Raw genomic sequence first — 10028 nt, 5'->3', positions numbered from 1 at the left:
TTTACACGTCTTCGAGTCAGTTCTCTTGATCAACGTGTTTTTTATGTCATGCTAATGGCTTGTAGAGCATTAATGGATGAAATAAACAGCCTTGTAATGGTTCAAATGATGTTGTTGACATTTATGAGTTGCATAACTTCAACTTTTAACAGTTTTCTTCTCTTTTTTTATATTTTTCTTCTCGTTTTCACTTGAAAAATTCACTTTTCCTACGCTTGATGGAGATTGAAAGAAGTTTTACAAAAATCGATTTGTTTCTGTTGTTTAAATATTGGAGTGAAGTAAAACTGCTCTACTTAATCTATTGTGCAGCTTAAGCTTCACGATAATCGACAAAAATCTATTATATTAATTATCCTTATAAGTGAGTTATGCCCATAACCCAACGAGATGATGATCGTAATCAATAATAAACGAGTCAATCGTCACGATAACATTATAATCTGTAGGATATTGAATCGATTTGTGCCTTCCTCTACTGAATCATAATGAAGAGATGAAGGTAATCAGAGACTAAACGAGCTTATCATCATCATAAGTTAAGAAAACCGTTACCACAATCAATAATTTTGAAAAAAAATTTGATTCGATTTACGCGTGACAGTCGCTTAATAAATGATTTTTTAAATCATTAATCTGTTTACTGCCTTAAAAAGTCAGTTTATGACCTTATGTTATGTTTTTCTGCCTGATAATCACTTGTAATTACTTAAATTCCTTTATTGAAACTGATCGATTAGAAATGTATAAATTGATCAATTTTCTTTAGTTGATCGAAATCGAGATTACGATAATCGATTTATATATCACGAAATTAACACTTTAAAAATGCATTGTTGAAATTGATCAGTTTCAAACAGCTGACTGAAACTGATTAATTTTAAGCTTAATCAGCTGATCGAAACTGATCAAACAGCTGACAATTTACTGTAAGATTTAAAAATTCGTAATTAAATAAAGAAAAACTCATTTTTTGTACATTTTATTATTATAAAAAATAAAAAAAATTGCTCTTTAAATTTACTAGACGCTCTAATGACATTAAAAAACATAAAATAATCTGGAAATTCGATTAAAAAACTGATTAAAATTTAATGAAATTATCGTTTTTAAATTTGAACTATTTTTTTAAATTTATTACTTCAAAAAATAAATCTAATTCAAATCTATTAATTAAAAACAATTAAAAGAATAATGAAAGTGAACTGAAAACTTACATTTTTGCATTTTTATCAGTATAAAATTTTAATTTTGTACAAGAAAAAAATTAACAATACAAATATAATTAACAAGAAGGTACTTAAAGAGTTAGTAAAACTAAATTTTAACCTTAATTAAACCTGAAAACGTAATAATCAGAATCAGGAGTTTACTAAAATCATCATCTTAATGATGATAATACATCGTTTTAATCTTCCTTAATAATTAAATGGATGATTTAAATATGCGAAACACACGAGTATGTCCGTCATAACTTTTTTATTATGGAAATAAATGAATTTTATGGGACATAATGATTTTAATTTCCTTATTAATGCTTAATTAATCAATTAGTCAATTCATAAATTTTCGCGACATTGAACAAATCCTTTTTATAATTAATTCTAATCAATAAGTTTATCTTTGAAGAGGCCGAAGTGATTAATTTAATAATTTAAGTTGAAAAATTTATTTATTTCTTTAAAAAAATTAGTAATTAGTGGATTTTTTTTCGCTGTAAAACGGTAAATATTTATAACCAATCATTTTTAATATATTAACTTTAAAATATCCAGCAACGAGTTGCATAACTTTCCGACAAAAAAGTTAAAATTGTGTGGTGTCATCTATTAAGATTTTTATTTTTAAAAAATTTTATATAATTAACTATTATAAAATGATGAAAAGATTAATTTTGAGAGTAGGAATGAGTTTTATAATTTAAAAAAAATGCTAATAACGAGTAATATTTTACTTAAGTTCTACCCCCTCTAACTTCTCAACCCCTAGACCTTTGACCACCAAACTTTAATAGCATTAAGCCACCTAATACACAAACTTTCTTGCCAAATTTCAGAAATTTTCGACAAAAAGCGCAGGAGTGATTAAGCTTCAAACAGGGTAAACAAAATCGTGTCCTCTCTGCACATCCATTCACATAGATAGCCCCCGACTTTTTATATTTCTCGAGTTTCGAAGTTCCCTAATTCCAAAACTTTTTAAATTTTGGAGGAGGGTAATTTTTTTACTGATAACCATACTTTCCCTCTGTTATAACTATGAAATTAATTAAATAATCGATTAATCGAATACTTAAGAAGTTACACTAAACATATACAAAAGCATAGATTAAATTTTAATAATAAATTTATAATAATCGATTTTCGTATTGAAATCGATTAATTAATCGATTAATCGATTGATAAACAGATTACATTAATCAGTTACAACAATAAAACTGTAAAAAAATATCAATTTCAACAAAGTCTTGAAACTGATCGATTTTTTTGTAAAATTGATCAAATAATTAATCGATTACTAAATTAATCACTTTTAACAAAAAATTTTGAAAAAAAACTGTGGATTTAATTAAATCCTTGTAATTAATCAATTTTTCTTATTAAAAGTGATTAACTAAGTAATATTTCTACTCTTCACACTTAATTTTTTTTAAATTTTAAGCAAAAAATTTTATTTATTAAATGTTTATTTTTGCAAAATATTCAAAGAAAAAACTTTCTTCGCTTTCGTTAAGAGTTTGGAAACGTAAAATACTTGTAAATTACTTGAAAATTTAGATAATTTGCCTAATAAAACCGGAGTAGAAAGCTTGCTAAGTGTTATATTAAGAAAGTATTGTCGTAAATTAAGCAGATAATTGAGAATAAGGTTTGAAAGAGAGTGCAAAATCACTTTGCAACAGGAAAGAAACTTTGATTTTACACGGAAGTAAGCGGATAATATAAGAGTATAATTAATTTTTACAAGTAAAAATCAAAGAATAATTTGGAAACGTTACACGAGAGAGTCATTTTTCGAGCTGAGAAGAAAAATTTTTACAGAAAATCTCGGCCATTGACTGACTCAAGACCATTTTCTTCATCAGATATTCAGCAAGCAAAGAAACTGATTATTCTAAAAGGATTTATCCATTTAAAATTTGATGATTACGGCAGAGAATTATCATAAAATTATCATTTAATTATTTATCTTGAGTATTTTTTCCCGACAAAACTTAATATTTTATTCTAGATGGCTAGGAGGAAGTTAGAACGTATTACTAGAGCGTCATTCGATTACTACAAACCTATTACGTCACTTTACGAGCTTTTTACGTCATTTCTAATAACTTGACAGTATTTTTTAATGCATACACAATTAAGATACTGGAGGAGAAGATGTATAAATCTTTCATAGAGCAGGCAGAGATAGTAATACGAGACCATCTTTAATTCTATTTCTTGTTCAGTAAAGGATAAAAATCAACGAAAGTTTTAAATATACAGTTATTATACAGTACAATTTACGTTTTTCTTTAATTTAACATAAAAAATTTCGCTTAATTTCTTCATATTCTTCTACCAAATCCTGTTTATCCAGTACTAAGATGACAAACGGTTCGCGTGATACAACATAAAAAACATGTATAATGTGTCATTTTTTACTGTATATATATATATCGCTTCTAACCTGTATACAATACAAATTTATATAATTTAATAGTTATAACGTACAATCAAAATGATAGAAGCTGTAAAAGTGTAAAGTCACAAGCTCAACTTAGTCTGATCTTTCGTAGAGTGTAAAAATTCAATAAAATCTCTAAATTTACAGCTTCTACTAGTTTAAATAATATTTAAAGTTGAAAATTTCATTTCATTTCTCTATATTTTTTCCATTAAATCCCGTTTTATTACCCTAAAAATCTAATAAATGTGACAAATCGTCCGCGTGAAAAACAAGGAAAAAAGTATATAAAATATTACAATTTACCGTATATATTTCTTGGAATTTATAAATGTAGATGTAAATTTTTGTAATAAAACATACACAACGTAGTATCAAAGTTTAAAATGGCGTAGAATGTATAAAACTTCTTACAAAGTATAGATATAAGCTTACTTTGTCTCTAATTTCTATTGTAAAGCTAAAAAATAAATAGAAACTGTAAATTGACAGCTTCTATACTGTATAGTTAATGTTTTACCTGCGCTTAAATTGAAAAAAATTGCGTAATTAGCCAATTAACTCCTATTTATCAGTGGTAGAGATGTCAGAAAGGTGACTAATGGTTAGCTTTATAGAAAATAAAATACAATAATGTATATACAGCATCATTTTTACTTTATATATATCTTATAATTTATATATAGATACAGATATATATAATTTAATAAGTAGCAATGTAGCATTCGCATTGATATCAGCATTTTTTTCCACTCGCAAGATCAGGAAACGAGATCTAGAAACAATTCGTGATTACCACTTTAAAGTGTGTATATATATTATATATATATATATAATATATAATTTTTTTTATTATTTTCCTAACATCCCGAAGTTCAATCCTTAATGGAGAAGAAGGAGATAGTAAGGATAGTGATCAAGAAAATGGAGAAATCCTTCTTATCTGAACGATGTACACATTAATGTCTTTGACAGTTGGGTTAATTTAGCACCAGTTTGTACAGTTGTGAGACTAAACACCCGCTTAAAAGTATAAAAAAAATTGATTTTTACATTACTAAAATTGTACTTTTTATTATATATTTTATGTCGTATCGTTTATTATTTTTATTATTATTATTGTTGTTAAGATAGTGTTGTTGGGTCTGTAGTAAGCTGTATGTGAATGTGGAATTTCTCTTCCCTACACTCTGTTTATTGTTAATGAACTGTTTTCTAAAATAGAAAACTCCCTCTAAATTGCCGTAATTATCTTTTCTTTCCCGGAATATTTTTAAAAATACATTTTTTTTCCTACTTTCTTATACTCATTTCTACTCAATTGAGTGTATATTCTTTGTGATTTTCTGCTGCGTAGGGATTTTTTTTGTGATACGTAAAAAATCCCTACACAGTTGAAATTATTTGAAAAAATATATTAGTTGTAATGATTTTTACGGTTTTAGTGTAAAGTATGAGTACCGGTTTTAAGTGTTATTACAAATGTAGAGTGTTAAGGTAACATTTGGAAAATTTTTATGGGGTTTAATGGTAGAAAAACTACTGTTTTTTTCCTTTTAACATATTATTTTAACATATAAGTATTCTTGAAAGTGTTTACAGTGAAACTTAAGGTATTATTAACGCAATTCTTGGGGTTTTTAAGAGTGTTAAAGCGTTTTCCTTACATTTGTAAGCTATAAAAATCATCTACATATGTGAATTTTTTACAGTTTACTTACTTAGTTATCCTACACTAAGTGAATTTTATCGCTTATAAATAATATAAAAGTCAGGTTAAAATCCTTATATGATATTACCTTATTAGTACCAGTGAGATGATGCTTTGTAAAATTCTTTTAAGATTTAATCTTATTTTAAAATACCGGTAAGAAGGTCATTTTTTATGAATTACTGGTGTAATCTTACTTTTGCAAAATAATAGTGAATTATAAAGGCCGTTTGTAAAGTATTAGTGAAGACGAAATTCTTTTTAAAGTAAAAATGACGTAATAATTCCTTTTCTAAAGCACTAGTGAAGAAAAATCCCGTTTATAATGCACTAGTAAAGTCAGAATTTCGTTTTTAACACAGTAGTACAGTAAAATAACCTTTTGTAAAATACTACAAAAGTAGAAAACCCGTTTATAGTAAAGAAAAAAACAACGTTTTGTAAAGTAACAATTCAAGTTAAAATCCTTTCTGTAAAGTACTAGGGAAGTAAAAAGCAATCTCTTTTTAAAGTACAGTGAAGTAAAAAAAAAGTTTTTGTAAAGTACGAAAGCATTAATCCTCTGTGCTAACCATTTATAAAGTGTTAGTATAATTAACCCTTCTGTAAAGTAACGAGATGCTGGAATTTTTATAAAACATCAGTAAGGCATTAATTCTTACTACAAAAGCATTAACCCTTGCTTTTCTGTATATTTTTCAAATAAATCTTTACTTTTTTTATACTATCTCACACCACCTTCTAATATACATTCTTTCTGTATTTCAACTGTTTATATATGAAAAACTATAAATTATTAGAAGAAAATACTTTTTCTGTAGCGAGTGGTAGGGCTTTTATAAGGTATATTATATAGTATAATATAAAAATAAGCAAAAAATGACAAATCTAAGCCTTTAAATTAAAAAATAATAATAATTTCTCTTGATTTTAGTCGGATGAGCGTGGAATTGTCCAGATATAGAATAAGAAGGAGAAGCATGGTGAAGGAAGGAAGAGAAAAGAAAAGGAAGATAAAAGAAGGAGAAGAAAGAAAGAAAGGAAAAGAAAGGTGATGGAAAATGAAGGAAAGTAAACAAGAGAAAGAAAGGAGAATAGATATGAAGAAAGAAGAAGAAAGGTGAAGGAAGGAAGAAGGATAAGAAGATTTCTTGGATTATTGGATTAAATTAGCTTTATGAAAAAAAAAATGAGGAAGAAGAAGATAAAGAAAGAAATCTGATGAAAAAAGCAATTTTTTTACTGATTTCATTTCTGAGTAAAATGTATAAAAGATAAAGATTTTTTAAAATTAAAAACTCGTGTTTTTTTTTATCTTATTATTTATATTTTCATCGATATTTTACGGTAAATTTGTGATTTTTTTTCGAATTTTTTTTGAATTTATTTATATTATTTCTATTAGTTATTTTCTTCGTTACAATTATTCTTATTTTTATATTTATTTCATTTTGGCGTTTTTAATTAGTTTTTACGTTAATTTTTTCGAATTTGCTTAATTTTCACATTTGATTTTTTAATTTTTCACTTACTTTTTGCCTAATTTCTTTTTAATTTTTTATGTTTTTACTTAATTTTACATATTTAATTTGTACTTATTAATTTTTATTTATTTTTTACGTTTAAATTTTTACTTAATTTTCAATTTTAATTAATTTTAATCGCTTAACTAACATAATTAAGAACGTCAATTTTTAATCGCCATTTTTGTCACATAATCCTCACGACACCTTTATGCGCATTTAAATGCATTTTATACGTAACACTGCTTTATGTACGGTGAATAAATTATTTTAACGTGTATTTAAATTTATATTTTTTAAATTTGATAAGAAAATAAATTCGAAACTCGAAAATTCCATCAAAAATATGACAAGATAAAGAGATAAGTTAATATATCTCTTATATAGGTTATATTCCACGATTGATGTTCAGCATCCGTAGGACGAAAAGATGCGGAAGAGCACCGATAGAATTTCTAAAAATTAGAAAAATTATTTCGAATTTTTAGATAATTTTTGCTTCAAATATACTAAAAATATACGTTTGATGTAATTCGAAAGTAATTTTCTGTATAAAATTGGAAGGGAGGGTTAAAAAATCGCTTCGGAGAAGGGCGAAAAAATTCGATTTTCACCCAAAGAATATTAATTTTTTTCTTGATAATTTACTACCAGAATAAGATAAAATGATGCAGAAAAGTAGATATTTATTTAGATCACGCGTATTGCAAAGCAATTTTAAAGTGGAAAATCATAAATCACAGCTATACAAACAAAGGATTAGACAGTAGTTTGGTCGTATGTCTGTATGTGTGTGTGTGTGTGTGTGCGCGCGCGCGCGCTTGTGTGAAGCAATGTCAAAGCTAGAAACGTGTATAGATGGATAAATAATGTGTAATGGAATACTGTAGCAGGTGCAGTGATAACTCACCCAGCATAATGGGACTTTTATACAGATGAGATAGTTTAGTTTGGCCATCAGAAGCTTCTGCTGATCGAAACAACTAAGTTTGTTTGTTTAGAAAAGCAATTTTCTACGTCTGTTGATGTTTATTAAATAATCCTGAAGAGTTTTTGATGAAGTCTGGATGATAGAAAATGGTGAACTTTACTGAGTTTACCTGCTCATCATTTTATAGTTATTAATGAGAATTTTTTTCTAGTTTTTCAAGTTAAAAATGCGAAAATAAGATGCTTTAGAACTGTCGCCAACTTAAAAGTTCTAGGTCCTGTTTAAAATTTTTGCATATTTTAATCTTAAATTCATGTTAAATGTGCCATTAAACAAGTGAAGCAGAATTAAAGGTATTTAATTATAAATTTTACGAGTTAAATGTGATCAATATATAATTAATTTAGTATATAAGCATTATTTCTACCAAGGAATGCATTTAATGTATTTTAGTAACTATAGGATACGAACCCACGCCGTTGTATACAAGAAAGCTGTAATAGAAAGTCGTGGTTCGAACCGGTTTAAAACATATTTAATTATCTTAATTACCATCAAAAGTTATATTTTTAATTAAAATTAATAATTATTTTCTGTAGTAACCATTATTAATAAAACCACAATCGATTTTTATAGAGTTAATCGCAGGTACCACGCGATGTATTTCCCACTTTGAGAGTAAACGTTAGAGAGAGAAGTTGTTTGTCGATATTTACGAAAAACGCGATTGGTCGATGGAAATTATACAGAAACGCCTCATTCAATTGCACAATAAGTGGATGTGACGTTTTATGTTGGAGCCAAAGAATCCCGTCAATGCCATCCCGACGTGGTGTAAGTAAGTAGGCTCGTGTAGCTCGATGATAAAATTAACTTTAGCTCGGTTAAGGATAAAAATTAAAATATAGTATTTTAGAATATTTAAATTTAACAAATTTATGACTAAAATAATCGCTAAAATTTCCTATAAAATAACTGAATTTAATAATTGGAGATTATACTTTCTGGAGGTAATTTTAATAACTAGTTTATAATTTCAATTAGTAACAATTTATATTTTGGGGGGCGAAAAACAATTTTCTGGGCGATATAGTAAAACATTATATTAAGAATAATTAGATATTTTATTCGTTATATCGTACAATAATTAAACAAATAACATTATACTAGTCACTAGTCTATTCAATGTAGTACGAATTTGGCGTTAGTCTTGGTCCTCGGCATCGAAATTTTGAAGTGAAGGGGGGCGATAATAGGTAACGGTTTTATTGAAGGGGGCGATACTATGTTGAAGGGGGCGACAATTCGTTAGAGGTTGAGAAACACTGCTCTAGACGATGAGAAGTGATGCTGTAGATCTAGAAAGTGAGAAGTGATGCTGTAAGTCAAGAACATGAAAGAGGGAGGACGAAAACACTAAAATGATGCAAAATTCTTAAAATATTGTTGAATTTTGTAACAGTTAAGCTAAAGTAATAAACTGGAAGGCCAAAAGTCGTTATACCTTTTCCTGATTTTGTTTCAGTATCTCGTTAAGTGATAAACTCTGACTTAAACCAGAGTGATCGACTTCACTCTATAAGTATATATCTGCGGGTATAATATTAGTATAGAATACTGGAGGCCATATATAGAAAAGTATAGACGATATTGAAGCTATCTTGCAAGCAGAGATGCAGTAAAAAAGTAGCAAACAGTTGCTATCAATGCGGTTTTACTAAATCCGTTCTTTGCACTTTTCCCCCTGAGGCTTGTTAGCTTCTTCAATTTATCTTTTTTTCCCCTGCTTTCTTTCTCCTTTTTCAACAGAAATCCGAACTCGAAAACGGTTACGATAATGTCAGAAGAAGAGTTACATTTAATTAAGTGTTGTTTGTTATAACTTTCTACTGAGTGAATTTTCTAACTTTTCTTATCTATATTACTGATTGGAAGTGGAAAAACTTCATTTTTTCTAAATCTTTACACATGTTTTTATATCTTTAGAAAGTTTAGTTTTTCTTCCTCCTTTTCCTCCTCCTTCTCCTGGATTGCTTGGTTAAAGAATAACAATAAAAAAGACGAAGAAGTAGAAGAATGAAGCATCCGCGGATGCTGGCTTTGATGAGAGTGGGAATATATCTGATTTTATGATAGTAAATCTCTCCGCACCCATTAGAAATTGTTATACGATACTTCTAATTGTGTTAAAGATGTA

This window comes from Centruroides sculpturatus, unplaced genomic scaffold, assembly GCF_000671375.1.
Source record: "Centruroides sculpturatus isolate CEXI.00-Female unplaced genomic scaffold, Cexi_2.0 scaffold1199, whole genome shotgun sequence".
Taxonomy (NCBI): Eukaryota; Metazoa; Arthropoda; class Arachnida; order Scorpiones; family Buthidae; genus Centruroides; species Centruroides sculpturatus.
This window is presented reverse-complemented; position numbering follows the sequence as displayed.